This window comes from Leopardus geoffroyi, chromosome A1 (genome assembly GCF_018350155.1).
Source record: "Leopardus geoffroyi isolate Oge1 chromosome A1, O.geoffroyi_Oge1_pat1.0, whole genome shotgun sequence".
Taxonomy (NCBI): domain Eukaryota; kingdom Metazoa; phylum Chordata; class Mammalia; order Carnivora; family Felidae; genus Leopardus; species Leopardus geoffroyi.
In genome coordinates this window covers 157822196-157843147 of record NC_059326.1, presented here as the reverse complement: position 1 = coordinate 157843147, position 20952 = coordinate 157822196, and the positions used below count along the sequence as shown (strand labels likewise).

General features: G+C 38.4%; 1 long non-coding RNA gene across 1 annotated transcript in view; it reads right to left on the bottom strand.

Annotated features, from left to right (window-relative positions):
• The window catches only part of LOC123608600, a 36882-nt gene extending 16679 nt beyond the window's left edge, over positions 1–20203 (bottom strand). The window contains exon 1 of the long non-coding RNA XR_006717328.1: positions 19149–20203. This is a non-coding gene — a long non-coding RNA (uncharacterized LOC123608600). The remainder of the gene's footprint in view (positions 1–19148) is intronic.
• Between the last annotated feature and the right edge of the window lie 749 nt (positions 20204–20952).

Here is a 20952-nt window from a genome sequence, read left to right as displayed (position 1 = left end):
CTTGAAAAGACAAAATTAGGAAAATGAAAATGCAAGCCACAGGCTATGACAGAAAGTTTGCAACTACCTTTGACCAAGAATTTATATTCAGAGTATTGTTTTTTTTATAAAACATACATACAACTCAATAAGAAAAAAAACAAGCCAATTTCTTAAATGAACAAGATTTGGACAGACAATGACTGAAGAAGATATGCAAATGGCTAATAGGCCCAGGAAAGATATTCAATGCCATTAGTCATCAAGAAAATGCAGATTAAAAACACAATGAGCTACCACTAAACATTCACTAAAATAACTAAAGTTAAAAGACTGACAAAATCAAGTGTTGTCAAAAATTGAAGGAACCAGAAATCTAGTACATTATTGAGAGGGTGCAAAAGAGTATAGCCACTTTGGAAAGCAATATGGCAGTATCTAATAAAGTTAAATACAGATTTACCATATGGCCCAGCAAACTCATTCCTAGGTATTTACCCCAGAGAAATGAAGACATATTTCCACACAAAGACTTGTACATGAATGTTCACGGTAGCATTATTCATTATAACAAAAAAACTGAGAATAATACAAATGCCCATCAACTAGTAAATGGATAAAGAAATCATGGTATTTCTATAACATGTAACACTACTTGTAAGAAAAACTACTGATTAAAAACAACAACACACAGTATGAGAAAATAAAAAAACTTTTGCACAGCAAAGAAAATCATCAATAAAACAAGGCAACCTACTGATGGGAGAAGATATTTGTAAATGATATATCCAGTAAGGGATTAATATCCAAAATATATAAAGAACCCATACAACTCAACACCAGAAAAAAAAATCCTATTTAAAACTGGACAGATGGCCTAGATAAACATTTTTCCATAGAAGACATCAGGAATGGCTAAAATAAAAAAGATAAGAAATAAAAAGTGTTGTCAAGGATGTGGAGAAAAAGAACCCTTGTGCACTATTGGGTGGGAGTGCAAATTGGTGTAGTCACTGTGGAAAACAGCATGGAGTCTCCTCAAAAAATTAAAAATAGAATTACCATATGATCCAATAATTCCATTACTGGATGTTTACCAAAAAACCCAAAAACACTAATTTGAAAAGATATATGCATCCCTACATTTATTGCAGCATTATTTAGTCAAGCTATAGAAGCAACCCATGTGTCCATCCATAGATGAATGGATAAGGAAGATGTGGTATATGTATAAAATGGAATATTACTCAGCCATAAAAATCATTGCCATCTTGTCATTTGCCACAACATGGATAGACCTAGAGGGTATAATGCTAAATAAAATACATCAGTCAGACAAAGACAAATACTACATGATTTCACTTGCATGTGGAATTTAAGAAACAAAACAAATGACCACACAAAGAAAAAAAGAGACAAAAAAACAGACTTTTATTTTTTTTTTAATTTTTTTTTTCAACGTTTATTTATTTTTGGGGGGACAGAGAGAGACAGAGCATGAACGGAGGAGGGGCAGAGAGAGAGGGAGACACAGAATCGGAAACAGGCTCCAGGCTCTGAGCCATCAGCCCAGAGCCTGACGCAGGGCTCGAACTCACGGACCGCGAGATCGTGACCTGGCTGAAGTCGGACGCTTAACCGACTGTGCCACCCAGGCGCCCCAAAAACAGTCTTTTAAATACATTGAACTGGTAGTTGCCAGAGGGAGGTTGGGGGGGAGGGGGGAGGCAGGGATAGGTAAAATAGATAAAGAGTATTAAAAGTACAATTATCAAGATGAGCAATGAATAACGAGAGAGTTTTTTAATCATTATATTATAAACCTGAAGTTAATATAACACAATGTTAATTACACTTCATTTTTAAAAAAATAAAAATAAAACCCAAACAACAACAACACAGATAAATCTCAAAAGCTTTATTCTAAGAAAAACAATCCAGACACAAAAGACTACCATATTGTATAATTCCACTTATATGACACTCTGGAAAAGATAAAACTATAGTGACAGAAAGCAGATTGATGATTGTCTGCAGTGAGGGTCAGAATTGAGGGTTAACTGCAAAGGGGCACAAGAGTACTTTCTGGGGAGATGGAATTTTTCTATATCTTGATTGTGTGGGAGATTAGGCAGTTATACATACTACCAAAATTCTCAAACTATACTTGGATAAGCAAGTTTATTATATGTAAATTATACCTCAATAAGGCTAAAAAAAATGTCAATGTCAGGAAGTCTTTATCCCTGCTATTCTACAAAATCTTGCTCTTTGAAATAAGCTAAACACTTATAACCACAGTTTCATAATAGATTTGGGGTTTCCTTTCAGAAGGAGCACACTAAACATTTTACATCTGTGATTTGCTTTTGGTATTGTTGCAGTTTGATAAGTAATATCAGAAAACTGAACAATGATTTAACTAGCTCCTTTCTCATCTTCAGAACCCCATTTTCTGAAGAGGAAAACCTCACCTGAAGTTTATGCATTAACAGTATAATACAATTCAAGAAACATTTACTGAAGCTCTGCTAAGGTTTGAATTCTGGAGCCAGATTGCCTGGGTTCAAATTACATGTCTACTACTCAACAATAGGACCTTGGACAAATTACTTAACCTCATGGTGTTTCAGTTTCCCATCTATAAAATGGAGAAAATGGTAATACCCAACTAATGAGGCTGTTTTGAGGATTAAATGAGTAAATACATTAAAAGTTCTTAGAAGAGTGCCAAACACATAAACACCTTGCCTTAACTATAATTATGTGTAAAGTGCTAAAGCTACAGAGGAGGAAAAGGGTTCATTTTTGTTATTTGTTTGTTTTCATGAGCTTACGGTTCACTTGAGAGGGAACAAATGAAAAGCACATGTCTAAAATGGACAAAAAGAAATGTTTAAGTACTTATAAGAGCACAGATGCGTGAGCTATTCATGGTGGCAGTAAGGAAGGTTCATCAAGGAATGCTACAAAGAGGGGCACCTGGGTGGCTCAGCAGGTTAAGTGTCTGACTTCAGCTCAGGTCATAATCTTGCAGTTTGTGCGTTCAAGTCCCACATCAGGCTCTGTGCTGACAGCTCAGAGCCTGGAACCTGCTTTGGATTCTGTGTCTCCCTCTCTCTCTCTCCCCCTCCCCTGCTTGAGCTGTCTCTCTCTCTCAAAAATAAATAAAGATTAAAAATAATTAAAAAAAAAAAAGAGTGCTACAAAGAGTAACTAAGTCTTGGAAGAAAAACAGGAGTTCTCCAAATAAAAAAAAAAAGAGTAACAACAGTAGTGATAATTTACGAAATGTCTGCTAATTTCTATGCACTGTGCTATATATTTTACACAAGCCATTTCTCTTGTGACTGTCACAATAACCCCATAAGACAGGTACTACATTACCCATTTTATACACGAAGACACAGAGTGTCAGAGACTGTGAATCACTTGCCTGAGGTCATCAAACTAGTACATGCCTTAAGCTAGAATCCAAACAGCATTGCAGACTCTGAAACCTGTGCAGAGAAAATAGCATGGCCAAGACTGAGGTGGTGAAGTGCTTAGTGAGTTTTGGGAAAAGCAAAGAGCTCAGTATGACTAGAACACAGATAAAGCTAGGAAGATGAGGTCTTGGGTCCTATGACCAGTTTTCATGTCTCTGACACAGAACTCCATTACACTATTCCTGGACAGGAAGCCTTTTATGACCTATTGCTTCACTAGATTGCAGTTAGTAAGCTTAGCCTTCCTTTGCCAGATCTTCATATCAGTAGCAGAGGTTCCTTAAAGTGTGTCCCAGTGACCATCTGGGCTGGAATCCCTGGGAAATTTGTTAGAAATACAAATTTTCCGGGTACCACACAAGTCTACAGAATCAGAACCTCTTTGATCAGGGACCTGAACTTGCCTTTTTAACTTCCCTAGGTGTTTCTCATAAATACAAAAGTTGGAAAGCCCTAGCAATTGTAGAAATACTCAGAACCCTGACTCTCAGGACTCCTACAGCTGAGCTCTAGGTCTATAAACCACCTTGGGAATCCTTTTAGCAGTGACATTCTGATTCAGTCTGAGGGGAAGGGGTGACCTGGGTTCACCAGATATTATTGCAGATATCCCTGGCCCACATACTATGCTTGCAGTCACAGGGTTGGAGGATATCCCACACAGGAGGATATTCTTCTCCATTTCTATCTTCCCTCCTGGTCTTGCATTTATCTTCAGACTGTCTCCTTGCCTGGGTTTACTACTCCTTAAAACAACCTTCTGTTTATTTACTGTCTAAAAATGTTGTACTTTTGCCACCAAGAGGTGATGGTCAAACTATTTTTATTTTCATATGCTCACTATTAAAAAATAGTACCTTTATAAAAAAAATGTTTCTTGGATGTCTAGAATTGTTCACTGAAATTCTAAGATGACCTAAGGAGTCTGACTAGCAATATTATACAAAATAGACTAATGATGACCAAGGATGAGAAAACCTGACCTTGCGGTATAATGTGTATAGTCAGTCATAGGGTCCTACTGACATTTTCTTCAATACATTCTTTTAAATCACATAATGAAACCAACAGGGCTACCGTCTCTAAAGTCATCAAGGATTGACTAAGGAGGAATCTTATAAACAATCTCCTTATTTAGACTTAAAGGAACCTGAGTTTTCTGGTCTCCTGTGCAGACATGCTCTGCAAGCTTCTCTTTGCTGGCACTCCTGAAGGAAAGGAGCTGTGTGAAGCTGCCTGCCAATGCTACAGCAACCTGGCACCAGGCAATGGGAAAAGCTACTCCAGCTGAAAGGCGTCTTTTGCACTCTGGCTGAGAATGGCTCCTTTAGAAAATGGTTTTTTTCAGTTTCTAATGCTATTTTTCTGTATGCTATCATATTTTCAAAGCACTAATCCTAAAACCTTATGAAGAAGATTCTTTGTAAGATCCCACTTTGTATTTTTGTAGTTGTCTGCTTTAATGGGCTCACCTAAGCCTTTCCTAATGCAAATCCATTAACTTGCACTCATTCTTGGCTTTGCAATTCAGAGTTACTTTATCTCTGTGGTTAAAACCCTTCTGTTTGTTGTTCTCACTTAATTCAGATGAATTAAATAGGCACTTTTATAAAGGGGATACATTACCCACTCTATAAAATAGATGGGCCTACATGTCAAGGATTCCCTGGAAACTACAATCTATTTGATTTGGTACATTTTAGGTGACAGAAAATACAGTTTGGTTGGAGATCTCACATATTGGCCCTGAAATCTTAATTCTAAGACTGCAAAGAATCTACAAAATTACTACCATTGTTGTTAAGAAACATGCTGTCGATGAAAAGGCAAATCTATATTTCGAAAACTAAAAGTAAGTACCTAATAAGCCCTTTTAGATGAAGTAAACTATCTATGACTCATAGGAAAAGACAAGGAGGATTCTATGCAAATATGGAAAATAAATTTAGTTTCAATTTTGAGGTCCTTGTACATCCCTTTTTTGCTTCCCTCCTCACTCTTCACCCTAGTTTCCCATACATTTAATAATTTTTCTCAAATACCAACTATGCATCACATACTTCCGAGTTCTAGAAGTTCAACATTAAGTAAGTCTAATACAGTCCCTGCACTCACAAAATTTATCACTAAATGGGGGATATAGGAGTAATCAACGACAATGTAGTATGCTCCACTTTTAATTTACAGTGGTTACTGGCCAATCTTTGCCATGATTTGCTGTTTACTGTTACTCAGGAGGATTTGCAAGGCTGGTTAATTCTTCTTGGGCAGGATCACTGTGCTTGCAATTTGTGTTGTTGACACTAGGGGACACAATGTAGTCCTTGATTATATTATGTATTCCAGCTAGTTTTCACCAGACAAGTCTCTCAGATTGTTTAGCATACCATTGAGTCAGTTTTCCTTTTTGTATAAAAGCAGCTTTCACTAACGTAACAACATAAATAGAAAACTACTTATCACTGTTGCAGGATTGTTTACCTCAAAACTCAGGATTCGTTGCCTCACCTTTTGGAAGAATGAAGAGGTGGACACAAAATAAAATAAGCAGCAGGCAAAAGTTTATTAGAGTACAAGATTAGAAAGTAAGAATAGTAGGAAAGCTCTCTTTACAGAGAATAGACATTCCAAAGTGAACGCTTGCTGACTATAGGCAGGGGTCCTTGTTTTATAAGGTTCTGGTCATCCCGGCCTGGTCCCTTCCCCCTTGTTCCTTCTCAGGTTCTACCCTTATTGATTTGATAGCTCTAGGTGCTGGGTGGTCCATTTCTGATTGGCTCAATTCCATTGTATGATGGGTAGCCTGTGGCCACCTTTAGGTCTTTTGTTAAATTTCTGAGGGAAACCTGAGGGGGAGTAGGTGGGGTCTGTTGCATTCTTTTTTTTTTTTTTTAACCTTTATTTACTATTGAGAGACAGAGAGAGACAGAGTATGAGCATGGGAGGGGCAGAGAGAGGGGAAGACACAGAATCTCAAGCAGGCTCCAGGCTCCGAGCTGTCAGCACAGAGCCCCATGCGGGCCTGGAACTCAGGAACCACTAGATCATGACCTGAGTGGAAGTAGGACACTTAACCTACTGAGCCAACCAGGTGCCCCTGGGTGTGTTACATTCTTAAGAGGAACCTTACACCTGAGAGGGTTTGCTATGCTCAGTCATGCCCAGCATTGTTCCAAAATATGTGTTTTTCCCAACCCAGGGACCTCATGTCATAATCTTTCCCTCTCTGCCTACTGAATCCTATCTTTCCCTATCATATTAACATTGCTAACTATAAACAACTCAAAATATAGTTTTAAAACTACATAAAATAAAATTTAAAGAAAGCAAACCCATGGAAATAAATCGGTGCCTTCCATCATGTGATCCTTTGATTCCTGCCACTACCTGTTTAATTTAATTCACTGTTGCTTCTCAGGCTCAAAGAAAATTTTTCCCTGACTTGACTTTTAGAATTGGAAATATTTGGACTACACTCATCCGATTGTACTTCAGAGCTACTAAGTGAAAACTTACCTCTTAAACCTGCTCCCTGGGATCAGACACAGGATCCAAGTTTTTACCCATCTCCTTCCTAACTACCTAGTCAGGGCTCAATACTGCCCTCCTAACATCCCCTACAACTATAATTACACCTGTCTTTCTATCTGAAGAATCCTCCTTCTTCACAGTTGCTCTCTCTTCCCAATCTTGGTCAGATTCTTTGTGATCCTTAACCAGAGTAAAAAAGAACAAGAGACCGATGAATGTAAGGACATCACCCAGTGATAATCTCTTCGAATCAGGAAACGACATGACCTTTGACAAACCCTCCAGCAAATTCACTCTGAGACTTTTTCTGAACAACCTATTTGTTTGAAGGATGTTTTATAGGTAATGGTTTAAGATGACTCTTTGATCTCATGTCAGATTTTGTATCCAAATTTAGCTTTATCAGAGGATTATCTTTATTGATTAAGAACATTTTTTACTTATCAAAGGATTTGAGATGACTTGCTACGTACAGTTAAACCATAAGATCACAGAAGCACAAGGGTAAAAAGAGAAGGAAAGAAAACTTGATAATAAAATTTCCCAGAAACAGCCCACCTTCCTCCCATGGTAATTTGAGGAGATCTAACCTGATAGACCACCTACCACATTGAATAGTGTTCATTTGGTGTTGTGTGTGTCACCCTCACTCTCTACTATATTGTGAGTTCTTTGAGAACTAGAGATGTGTCTTAGGCAACTTTTGTATTCACAGGGCCTTGGGAAAATGCCGGAAACAGGCTAGATTTTCAAATACAGATCTTTGAATTAGCTCTGAATTTCTAAATTTCCACTCTAATTCTTTTAAGAGCTGTGCCTTATTTTTTTTAAATATTTTAACATGCAATTTAAATATACTAAAATATCAGAAGCATTTTAAAACAGGATTTTATGTAATTTTCTTTTCCATGATATTAAAATGTTAGTTTATAAAAAATTAAGATGTGACTCTTCCCATGTGATTTCTATTTTTAAAGTCTGGAGGAAAAATACCCTCCCTTTTCTATATCTTCTGTCATTTCTCTGCCCCCAGAATGTCCTGAAATAACCCTAACACCCACCAGACAACCTTGCACAGACATGTGGAGAACATGATATTTAAGCCACTGTCACACCTGCCCTCTCACTGCTCTTGCCACCATCACCCTTAACTCTTTTCAGACAGGGACATCACCTCTGCTACTACTCAGAAAATCATAATACATAAAGATCTGATTTTTTTTAATCCAAAATATTGCCAATACCTCTTAGAGGATGACTAATCACTCTCAAACAGTATTTGTAAATTTTGCCCTCATGGAGCCTCAGAGCCACATCAACATTTTCTAGAAGATTCTAGATCACCAGGATAATGTTGTGTGACTTTCATTATTCAGCTCAGCTTTTGAAAATGTGAAAAATATCAAGGTGAGGCTCCTGGGTATCTCAGTCGGTTGAGCATCTGACTCTTGATCTCAGCTCAGGTCATGATCTGACAGTAAAGAGTTCAAGTCCCGTGATGGGCTCCATACTGGGCATGAAGCCTATTTAAAAACAAAACAAAAAACAAAACAAAACAAAAACAAAAAAACAAAAATATCAAGGTAAAAGCTGATTATTATCAATTCATTATATTTGTTGTTTACTAATTCAAATATCACTAATAATATCCAAATTTTGCCAAGCATGTTATTAAATGTCATGATTTTGAATCCTTGATCTGTTTAAACTCTAAAACTTCTTAATCTGAATAAAAATATTTTTTGATTAAAATACAACTATTGATTTTGTGTCCACCTTTGATGGAAAATTTCCATGACTTAGATCTGTGTCTGTTTTATTCATTCATATTCTCTTAAATACCTAGACTAATGCCTGGTACAAAATAGGTACTAATTAAATATTTACTGAATAAATAGCAATATTCTTTCTCTTCTTTTCCCATCATTATTTCCTCACTTTCACCACCACAAAAGAGGCAGTCTACCACTAAGCTCTCCATAATATCAGCAGTTTCTTGAGATCTTATTAATTTTTGCAAAATAATGTAACAAAACACAGAAAGTTTTTGGTGAGAGTGAGAGAGAGCATGTTAGAAGCCAAAGAAGAGCTGCATGCTGGGGTTCAACCTGTTAGCACAACTGTGAATGGAGAATCAAGGAGAGCATATAGAGACCCCAAGGCAATCTTTGAATCCTCAGCCTAGTTTGTAGCTTCTGTAAACCATACTTGGTTTAAGCACCTAAGTGGGAAAATAATTTGGAAAAGGCTTAAAATGGAGGCAAAAAGATGACTGAGTGATTGGAAATTAAAGCAAATGAAGTTGAAGGAACTTGGGCGATTCAGTCAAAAAAAGGCAAGAAAACTGAAGAGGATGAATTGTCATAAATGAGGCTGGTTGAACAAGAGTTTCACAGGGTCTCCAGAAATGCCGCTGACACTGAAGGGAACAGGGGAGAATAAACAGCTGGGAACTTGTGTACTGGGCAACATAATAGGATGTGCACTGGGCAGCACAGTAGGATGTCCAAAGGATGTGGTGAACTCAACTCCATGTAGCAAGCAGACAAAATTTGTAATCAAGCAGGCAGTGGTTTCACAGCTCCAGGTAAGCCAGTAATAATCATGAGAGTAGCTTCCACTTATTAAGTACTTTCTAAACATTTTACATGTGTTGCCTCATTTAATCCTTACAATTCTGTGAGGCAGATACTATTATTTCTCTGCTTTACAGGAAGAAACTAAGATAAGAAAGATGAAGAAAGTAAAGTAAAGAAACCAAAGACTGGTTAGGTCACTTGTGCAAACTATATCCAGCTAGAAGTTGCTTGAGCCACCTTCCAAACAAGGCAGTTCACATCTGGGATATACTGCTAGCCCCACAAGATACTCCACTCCATGCACTGTAGGATTAGTCAGTAGAAGTCCAGAGAATAGGCCACAGGAGAAGAGTCAAGAAAGAGCCAGGCACTAAGGCAGGTGTCCAGGGTAGTAGACTAAGACACATGGTAGGCTGCAGATTAAATGAAGAATTGGAAAGTTACTCTGATAAACTGAGGCAGAAGTCAGCATGTAAGAGGAAGAAGAGGCTCCAATAGAGAGGTCACACAGAACTCACATCTAGCACACCAGATACAACCTGTGTGTGGTAGGTCTTATGCCAGGTCCAGGACAATAAAGAGTAAGCCAATGATCTACTTCCAAGCCAGGGGAGGACTTTGACAAAAAAAAAAAAAAAAAAAAAAAAAAAGCTGATCCTGCAATGAGGATCCTGGGAAGATGAGGTAATCAGGCACTTCTACCCCTCACACAGCCCATCAGTTCACATCTGAGAAATTCCAGGTGACTTAAGAAGAACCTGGGCTAGTTGGAAATCCTGATAAAGACCTGGGTGTCCTCCATGAACTTTGCTGCAGATATAACTAATTCAATAAGGGCTAATAGTAAAGAGCTTCCCCATTCATTCAAGATAGATGATTTCTTTGTAAAAGCTCAGTTAGAGGAAAGTCTCCAAGAATCTTTCCAGAGTCCTATCTCAAACTTACAGGATTGGAATATCAGGTAAGAGGGCACAGGAAATTGTAATTTTTTAAGTGTCCTGGGTAATTCCGGTAATGTGTGTGACTCATCTGCATGAACACATGCAAAAGACTGCCAACAGGCATCCACTGGTAGGAACATTCCCCAAGACCTGCATGCTCTTGCCAGCTATAATGGGGGTCAGTGCCACTGCCCTGCTCAAAGCACTAGCATGAGTTATGACAGTTATGACAGTTATTCAGCAGAAATGATCACGCCAGTGGCTTGGTTCTGCTTCTATCACCTTGGTCTTGTCTATTATCTTCCTTTGTCCTCTTCTGTGTGGACAGCTCATTTTATTTACTTATTTTTTTAATGTCTATTTATTTTTGAGAGGCATGGAGGGGCAGAGAGAGGAGGACAGAGGATCTGAAGTGAGCTCTGTGCTGACAGCAGCAAGTCCAATGTGGGGCTTGAATTCATGAACTACAAGATCATGACCTGGCTGCTCAACCAACTGAGCCACCCAGGCGTCCCATGGAGAGCTCATTTTAAACCCTGGGACTGCTTTCTCTAAACAGTAGTTAATTTTTACCACTGTTGCTTTTTGTCCTAAATTGTTTATGAACAATTTCATATTCACTGAGCAACTTTAGGTCCCTAAGATTACTTGAGCAGCAAAAAGTTCTCAAATTATCTATTGTAAGGATCCAAAGTTTCTTTCTCTTATCTTCCTGTACATACAGAGGTTTCTTACACCGCCAAAAGCAAGAAGTTATTTCCACCTCCGTTTATGGCAACTTCAGAGGAGGATTACTTGAATTGCACCCTCAGGGATTGAAATTAGATGAAGGATGAATTTGGTGATAATGAGGTTAGGTCTTTGTGACCTGAGTATCACGTAATCCAGTCCAGTTTGTTCTTCCATGTGAATAGCTGATGTTTACATAATCAATTCAACTGGCTATGTATTGAGCCAAAACAAACAGGAAGAGGACTACAGAGTTGGTCAACCTTGTCATCATCTGCTTTTTTTTTTTTTTTTCAACGTTTATTTATTTTTTTGGGGACAGAGAGAGACAGAGCATGAACGGGGGAGGGGCAGAGAGAGAGGGAGACACAGAATCGGAAACAGGCTCCAGGCTCTGAGCCATCAGCCCAGAGCCCGACGCGGGGCTCGAACTCACGGACTGCGAGATCGTGACCTGGCTGAAGTCGGACGCCTAACCGGCTGCGCCACCCAGGCGCCCCCTGCTTTTTTTTCCAGTTATTTAAACACAATCTAAATTGATAAACACTAGAATTAATAATAAAAAGAAGTTGGACTCTCTTTGGGGGCTCAATAAAATGTAATACCTTTTCTGAGGATTTTTTAAATGGATCCATGTCGAGAAGATGCGAGCAAGTTAGGAACAATAAGCTGGCCTCTCAAAATCTTTTAGTCAAGGAATGCAATGATTATATCACAACCAGAAGAAATGCCAGCCAACTTTTCTTTGGTGCCTAGCATGCTTTCTTGGAATTTAAAAAGAGGAGCAATGTTGGTGATTTGCCACAGGTTTAAGCCCAGAACATGCCACCATTCACACGGCACTCTATTTTAGAGTGGCAAGTGTCCGAAAGACAAACTGATAAAGACAGCTTAATGGGAGGAAAATGAGTAAAAGCATAGCAAACCACACCAAGCATGTTTGCAACCCAACATTTCCTTCAGCCATGTGGCAACACTGTTCTCAAAATACTGCCCTTGTAAAAATCGCAGACACAACATACACTCTCAACTCAGCCACTTTACCCTTCCCTTGCACAACCATATTGGCTTTGAGCCAGAGTCTCAAAGTACAGGTAGAAGTTATCGTTCCAGGCAGCTGGAATAGTGAGAGAAATTGAATACCCATTTTTCTTCCAAGTCAAGCCAGACCTTGTAAGAAGCAAAACAAGAATTCAGATTGGTTGGATAATTTAAACAGCTGCAAGGATGACTTTATGCAGCAAAATTAGTTCACAGGAGCTAATAGCCAGTGCAAAGAAATATACCACTCTATGAATTATTTGTTGTAATAGACAAGTCCAAACAATCCATAAAGAACTAATGTCACATAATTGAAAAATAAAACATGTAAACAAGTTGGCAGGTTCTCAGAGCCTGATTTCTTGCCCATGGTGTCCACACTGGAGTGAAAAAAATCCAGGATTTAAAGTCAGACAGATGGTTTGACACACATTTTATTTTATCTCTCTCAGACTTTCTCAGTGTCATTATCTGTAAGATGAGAATGACAATTATATCTACCTCTTAAGACTACTGTGAGGATTAAATAATAATAATAATATTAATAGTAGTAATAATAATAATAGTAGTAGTAGTAGTAGTAGTAGTAGTAACATTTTACTACATAAATGTTTGCTGGCATTAGGAACACTTGCAGCATAATGTTCTTCTAGCTTACCTGGTTTTTAGCCTCTCTCAGGATGGAGACATGGCAGTGAGAGAATGGGATGTCCCTTGGACCAGAAAAAAATGTCACTCTCTTGTACAAGAGCTACAGACTTCTGTACCCTATGATCTTTTTAAATTTCATCAGTTACCCAATGAGGATATCCAAGATCCCCCAACTAACTCCCTTAGTTATGTATGTGAACTAAACCATTAAATCTGATGCCCCCTCTCCTCTCAATACAAAAACCTTTGGGAACTCATTGGGCATAGAAGGTAGATCAATGTGACTGCATTATTAGTCACAGAACAAACAGTCCAGGTAAGTAATTGTGTTTTCTCCCGTAGATTAAATACATTCTCACCTGCAGAGACTAATGGGCTCCAGGGATCTTTATATATTTAACAATGAGATAACTAAGTGGCAAAGTCAACAATAATCAGAAGGCAGGTGCAAGGAACCAAGCAACTTTTTTACAAATATTGTTTTTCCTTAAAGGAAATAAGACACATGTTTAATACAATAGCTCTGTAACCTAAAAGAGAAGAGAAGGATTGCTGGCCAGGAATAGGTTCCATTAGAGAAATTAGCTTAAATTCTGGTCTTGGTGGTAAATGAAATTCAGACAAACTTCTGTGAGCTTGGTCACTTCTCTGAGCTTCAGATCCAAATTGGAACAATTTCTTCTCTTCATCTACCACATCTAACCAGTTACCACAGTAGTTATTATTTAGGAATGTCTTTATATATTTTTTTTTCTTTTCCATCTCCCCTTGTCTCTACCATCTTACTATCTCCTGCCTAGATACTGAAATGCCTCATAACCAGCCATCCAGACTCTCAAAACCAAACTTCCCAAATAGCAGTCTCAAAAAATCTCCACAAAGTCATGCTTTAGCTCAAAATGCAAAGTGAGTTCACTGTAGTCTACACGTCTGACCTTTTCTACCTGACTTTCAAAGTCCTCCATAATATGACTCCACCTTACCAACCTATCCTTATTTTCCAGTCAGACTGGCTTCCTCACCAGTCTCTCATGAATACACAAGACACACACCCACAATTTTCCAGTTCCCATTCTACTGCTCCACACATGCTTCTTGGTCTTGTGTGGAATGCCCTGCTTCTCCAGCTCCATATCTAAACCCTGCTCATTCTTCAGGACCTAGATTAGTCTCATCTTCTCCATGAAGTTTCCTCTCACTCCTACAGTCCTCAGGAAACATTTTCTCTGTACCATAGAATCCATCACCTCACAAAACATCTGATTATCTCTCATTTCATGTGCACTAGACTCATCTCCATAACTAGATAATAAATTTGGTCACCAAATACTGGTTTTTCTGACAAATATGATCCTAACCACATTGTTTGATTTCTCATTTTTGTTTTCTCTCATTTGAGTATAGGCACACCCTTAACTGCCTATGGAATTCCCTCAATGAAATCAATCTTCTGCCATCATTCCTTAACTTATTTAAGTTAAGAGTAACAATATTAGAATATGCATCACTAAAACCTATAAATCTTGAGGGTAGGAGAAAAGGCATTAGGTGTATTAGAAAAATCGCTGAAAAATGATTTAGGAGATCTGCCTTCTAAGAACCACCCTGCTATTAACTAGCCCTGTGATCCTGGTTAAGTCACGCAGTGTCTCAGCAAAATGAAGGGTTGGAATGAATGACCTCTATGGTCTCTTCCAGCTCTTTGTTTCTGACAACAAAGAAATCAGAGCCTACTTTGGTCATGTCTGAAAAGCAGAAGTGAAGAGGTTTCTCTCCAGGAAATAGAAAAGCTCTTGTGCCTTCATTTTTATAATAATAATATTAACATTTGGGGAAAAGTATGTATCAAATTTTGCCCATTTTATTAGGTAGTATGTTACAGTAATCTTCTAGGTCAAATACAAAAGAGACAAACTGGTTAGTTTTCACTTTTTGAAAGTCACCATATATATTTTGAACTAACTCAGTAGTGACCTATCTTGCATTTGGGTATCATGAAGCTACAACATGAAGCTACATGAAAATTTGAAAGAGGCCCAACTCAAATTTCTATAAGAAAGGTCTAAAGACGAATGGATAAAGAAGATGTGGTTTATATATACAATGGAATACTACTTGGCAATGAGAAATATTGAAATCTGGCCATTTATAACAACATGGATGGAACTGGAAAGTGTTATGCTAAGTGAAATAAGTCAGGCAGAGAAAGATAGATACCATATGTTTTCACTCATAGGTGGATCCTGAGAAACTTAACAGAAGACCATGGAGGAGGGGAAAGAAAAAAAAAAAAACAGGTTAGAGAGGGAGGGAGCCAAAACATAAGAGACTCTTAAAAACTGAGAACAAAATGAGGGTTGATGGGGGGTGGGAGGGAGGGAAGGGTGGGTGATGGGTATTGAGGAGGACACCTGTTGGGATGAGCACTGGGTGTTGTATGGAAGCCAATTCAACAATAAATTATAAAAAGAAAAAAGAAAAAAAAAAAGAAAAGAAAGGGTCTAAAGATACATACTGAATGCCACAGTATAGACCTAAGAGAATTGTATGCAAAATTCTGGAAAGCAATTATCTTTCCTACTTTCTAGCCAAATGCATATTTTAAGTAATATGTAATATTAATATGTAATATGTAAATATAGTAAAAATTTGCTATAAATATCTGAAATCCTTTTTCTTTTCTATTGGTCTTGAGGATGAGAGAATTTCTTTAAGACAAAAAAATAAAACAAGTTATAATAAACCATCCATGGAAGACAATTTATAAAACAATACATAGAAGTGGAAGAGTTTTCCAAAGGCAGAGGAGTGGTCAAGAAGAAAATGATGTTACAAGGGGGTCTTCCACGGATGCCAGTCAAATAAGAATGGCACATGTGTCACAAAATCAGCCACATTGTGATTCTGCTTTGGAGAGCTCATTTATTCATCAAGTGTTTAGGCAATGTGCTGGGCACTTGGGATAAAATAAAGGGAAAGAAACAGTGTCTGTCCTGCAAGAACTCACTATCAAGCAAAAAGACAGCCAGGGTCTGAGTTAGCAGTGCCCCTGGCTGAAGGCTCACTGTGTGCCAGACACAGTGGTGGGCACACCAGCTCCATGAGGCAGGTATCATTATCCCTGTATCACTGATGAAGAAACTAAAGCTTTAAGAAGATTCCATAATTTACCCGAGTGCTATGACCTGAATGTTTATGTCCCTGCCCATGGCTCCACCCAAAATTTATATGTTGAAATCCTAACCCCCGGTGTGATGGTATTAGGAAGTAGAACCTGTGATTGGGTCATGAGGGCAGAAGCCATCAGACTAGTGCCTTTATACAAAGGTCCCAGAGATCCTCTGTCATGTGAGGTTGCAAGCAAGAATGCACTGTCTTGAAGAAGAGGGTTCTCACCAGACACTGAATCTGCAAGTGCCTTGACCTTGGACTTCTCAACCTCCCAAATCGTGAAAAATATATTTCTACTGTTTAGAAGTCACCCAAGTTATTCTATTATAGCAGCTGAAACAAACTAAGACATGAAGGCTACCCAGCTAGAAAGTAGCAAGGCCGGCTTTCATACCCAGATCTGACAGTCTCCAGAGCTAGCACCCTCCACTTCAACCTTCCACTGCAAATTGGTGTAGACAGTGCAATGGGGTGAATGATAATCGAGACAGGTGTAAAGTACTGTGGGCTCTGTGACTCTCACCAGAGCTCAGAAGAACTCGGTACCTCTCTGTGACTCGAGTCCACAACCTCTGGTTTCAGGTTGTTGTGTGTAAAACTACCCAGGATGTGGTATACTTCAACTAGACCAAGGCCACAGGGGGAACAAAAGCAAAACACTTCAGTTGCTTCAGATTCTCTGATGATCTCAGAAAAGAAGACTATGTGTACACATACAGGCACATACACTCCTTTGCCACAGCAGTTTCCCTACTAGAGACTAAGTTTATTCAAAAGCATCCTCTTTACCCATAAAAACGGAAACAATTTTTTATACATGTCTGAAAACTAAAATAAAAAGAATGAAAAAAAAAACTCTTTCTGAATGTAAAGGTCCCAGGAGACTGGGGGAAAATGACTCTGGGTAGCTCAGTAGCTGTTTGGTCCTCCTGGGCTGAGCAGCTGCCAGAACTAAGAGGACCCCAGAGGGATCTAAGGGTCACAGCAGCAAAGAACCTTAAAGCTTCAGGGGCCCTGGGGAAGGTGGTGCAAGCTCAGTGGGACCCTGGCCCCACGTGATCTGATGGCAGCCTGAGGCCCTCATCAGAGACCTATTTTGAATCATAACACCAGTGGAGAAGAGGTATTGTTTATTTGCATTATGGTAACTTCTTGTCTTTTTTTTCTTTGTTTTAACCTAGTAAGCTGTAAAACTTCCAGTGGGCTATGAGGGTGAGACCGGCCTTCAAAGAAGGGTACTGGAAAGATTTTTGGCTGCAGCAAGGTGCTAGAAATGTCCGTCCCACCAGGATTACCTCCTGAAGCCTTGAAAACGGCAGGGAATTAGCTTTCTTTTATCAAGGTCCCATTAAAGATTTTGTCCTAGGTATTACGGGAGGGACCTTGCCTTTTTTAAGCCTCCCAGTAAGTCTTGAGATATTATTAATCTCATTTATAAGAAGGAGAAAAAAGGTGAGGCTCTGGCAAACACTAAATCATTTGCTGAGTATCACACAGCTAGTCAGTGGGGGCCAGACCTAAAGGTCTATCTGACCCCAAGGACCAGAAAGAGAATCCTTTCTGTGGAAAAAAAAAAAAAAAAAAACACAAAAAACATACAAACAAACAAACAAACAAAAATAAAAACAACAGTAAGAAGAAATCCTAACAGGAAGATGAAAAATTAACATCTTTATTTACAGTTTATTTAATTACCTACTTATATGAGTAGGAATTAAATTCACAAGGAAAACATTTTAAGCTTTATTAAAAAGCATACAAAGTAAGACTCTTTCCACCCTCCTCTAAGCTCCTTAGTTCCCTTCACCAGAGGCAACGGCTGATAATAGTATGTCAAGAAAGGCTACACGTACACAAACATATACATGTATACATAAAGCCTCCTTTTATTTACAAAAATGGCAGCATTGACTGTCCCTTCTTAGATACCTAATATAGCCTGGAAATTTTCTATATTGGTATCTATAAATCTGCTTCATTCTTTTAACAATTTTTTTTTTACAAATGTTAAAGAATCTATTGTATGGCCGTCTGATAATTTATTTAACTAGTCCCCTATTAAATGGACATTTAGATTGCTTCTAATCTTTTCTTATTGTAAACAATGCCATACAAATATCCTTATACAGTCTTCCTTGAATACATATGGTAGTATACTTTGGGGATACAATAGTTAAAAGTGAAATTCCTTGGTCAAAAGTATGTGATAGAACTAAACTACCTCCAGGAAAGTGTGCACTAAGTTACAATCCTTAAAATATATACTTAATGCCTACTTCCCCCACTGTCTCCAAAACACTGTGTCTCCAAACATTTCCATTCTCTGTTGAAAAGAAAAGCACCCAAATGTTCACTTGCATACTTCCTTCGGAGTGAATAAGGGGAACCTATTTATTCAAGCCTGGGCTTTAGACTCCTGGAGTAAAGGAAGATTTTTTGGAGTTCCTTGAACTGTAGAAGATCCTGATTAAGAGCGTCTGGTCCTCAATTAGGTGATATTGGCAAAGTAGGAAAATAGAATAAATCCCTGAAAATAAACAGTTGGTTTGACTAATCAGCTGAATCCACCAGGGTACTGTCAAAGCCACAGAAGTCACTTCTGGGTATCCGGGTAACCTCACCAGCCTGCTGCATAACAGGGCCAGAGCAGGCTGTGCACTAGGAAGGGGATGCCTGCCACAAACAGAAACATTCAAAACCTATGGTCTGCCTCTGCTTGTCAGGGGGGAAAAAAGTATGGGGGGAGGAACATCAGAAACATAAGACTAAACAGAGACTGCCAAGTACTGAATAATGTTTCCTAACTGTAATGAAATGAGGGAAAAATGGATATAGCAGAAAACAAAACACTCTTTTAGTTATATTTTCCAACATAAAAACTTTCTAGAGTGAATAAATGCCTATTGGATCTGCAGCACTAATATCTTCATCCAGTGGTGCGGTCCAATCAAAACCATAGGATCCGGGCAGGAATCCTGGGCTTCAAAACCTGAGAGATGGTGAAGCACACACTTTATCTTTGTCCAAGTTGTGCTTACCTGAATTTTCTAAAAGTCTGGGCTTGACATTCTTTCAGGATGCATTACAAAATGTTCCTCTTCTGTTTGGCAATCATCTTGCTGAAGGGTTGATTGTCAACACCTGGGGAAAAGAGCCTGCTGGCACCATGGCCTGAAAAGGACTGGGAGGAAGGGCAGGGGCTTAGATAGGCATTGAGGTGAATTGACATGAGAGGGATTTCGTCTCTAGAGGGAGTAAAGAGGAGGTCCCAGGAGTGGCCATATTAGTAACCATTTGGAGCATGACTTGATTTTTAAGTTGGTGCACACATCCTACATGACTAAAAAAAAAAAAGTAAATATGCATTGCTAACACAACACTCCAAAAATTTAAATCAGGTTGTTACCCTATGAAGCTGAATATTTTAACCATTTAGGGGAGAAGCCTTCCAGCAAGCAACAGAATGCCTTCTAATTACTACTTGTGCTTTTTTCCAATTAGCAACCAACAGCATATTGTCATGGAGGCATTGTTGGGAATTGTTTGCCTCTGTTCAGATGTATTCAGATGCTTAAATGCAGGTTTCTAGGCTTGATACATATTATTACAAAAATTACAAGGCTGAAAAAATGATTTCAGATGGAATTGTTTCAATCTATCAGATTTGAAGCAGCCTCTAGGTCAGCTTCACAAGCAGTTGGAGGCTATTGGAAAGAATTTGCTATTGCCCAGCCCACATCCTGTCAGCAATATATACAAGTTAACTTGATTTGCCACTGTTAGCTCTACCTCTCTGAAATCTCTCCAAATCAGTCACTAATTCACTTTCAAGTACCATCCATCATTGCTCAGATGAGCCTTGCTCGGTTCTTATTGATTGAGTTTGATTGACTGATTGGTTGATTCTCTTATTAGTCTATCATCTGGACAGAGAAAAAATAATTTGGAATACTCATCTTCAAATTGCATCCCAGGGGTCATTTAGCTCAATGTGGGTTTCTATGATTATCTCTCTTCCTCCATTCCACTGAGCCTTTCCTCTATTATGCACTTCCAGTATACAGAAAGGTTTCATGAGCAAGAATGAACAAGAACCCAGGAAAAAACAGAAAGATGAAGAAAATGTACAGTCCTTAAAAAAGGAAGTAATTAAATCAAAGTTCAAATTTGACCTAAGAAAATTGGTGTTCCAAGTTTTAGGTGGGATATGTTAAAAAAATAAATAAAAGCATGTACACTCTTAGCTTTTCTGTGTTACATACCTTGAGATGACTGGGAAAATGCAAATGAAGCCTCTGATAATAAAATAATCCATTACATAAATCAAATCTATCAAAATGTCATGGTTAAGGATTTCTCTCCAACACTTAGGGAATACTATTTATTATAGCAGTTATATGAAAGTTAATCATATAACTATTGAACAAGTTGTTCTAAGTTCCTGCAAATGGGAAATCAATGTAACCTAGAATCTATCCCTACCCTACAATAGCCTTTAGAGGTAGTAATTTTGCCTGCATGTTCTTTAAATTAAATTTGAATCAGAGAGGCTTTGACCAAAACATATAGTAAGAATGTTTACTAAAATGAAAAATAGAGCTCATCCAAATGTGTCTATCCTAATATCTCATAAATTATATGGTTTGGGCTGATTTACTTTAAGTAATGGTAGCACTTAAGGCAAATTGATAAGTGACTTGAAAGGATTTCAGAAGGGTAGGGCCAACCACGTCATGCAGAAATTTCCTCAGAGGTCACTTAATCCATCAGGGCCATTCTAGTATTTTACCTAGGCTTACACAGGTAGATGGGAGCAGAGCCAACACACAACTCAGATCTTCT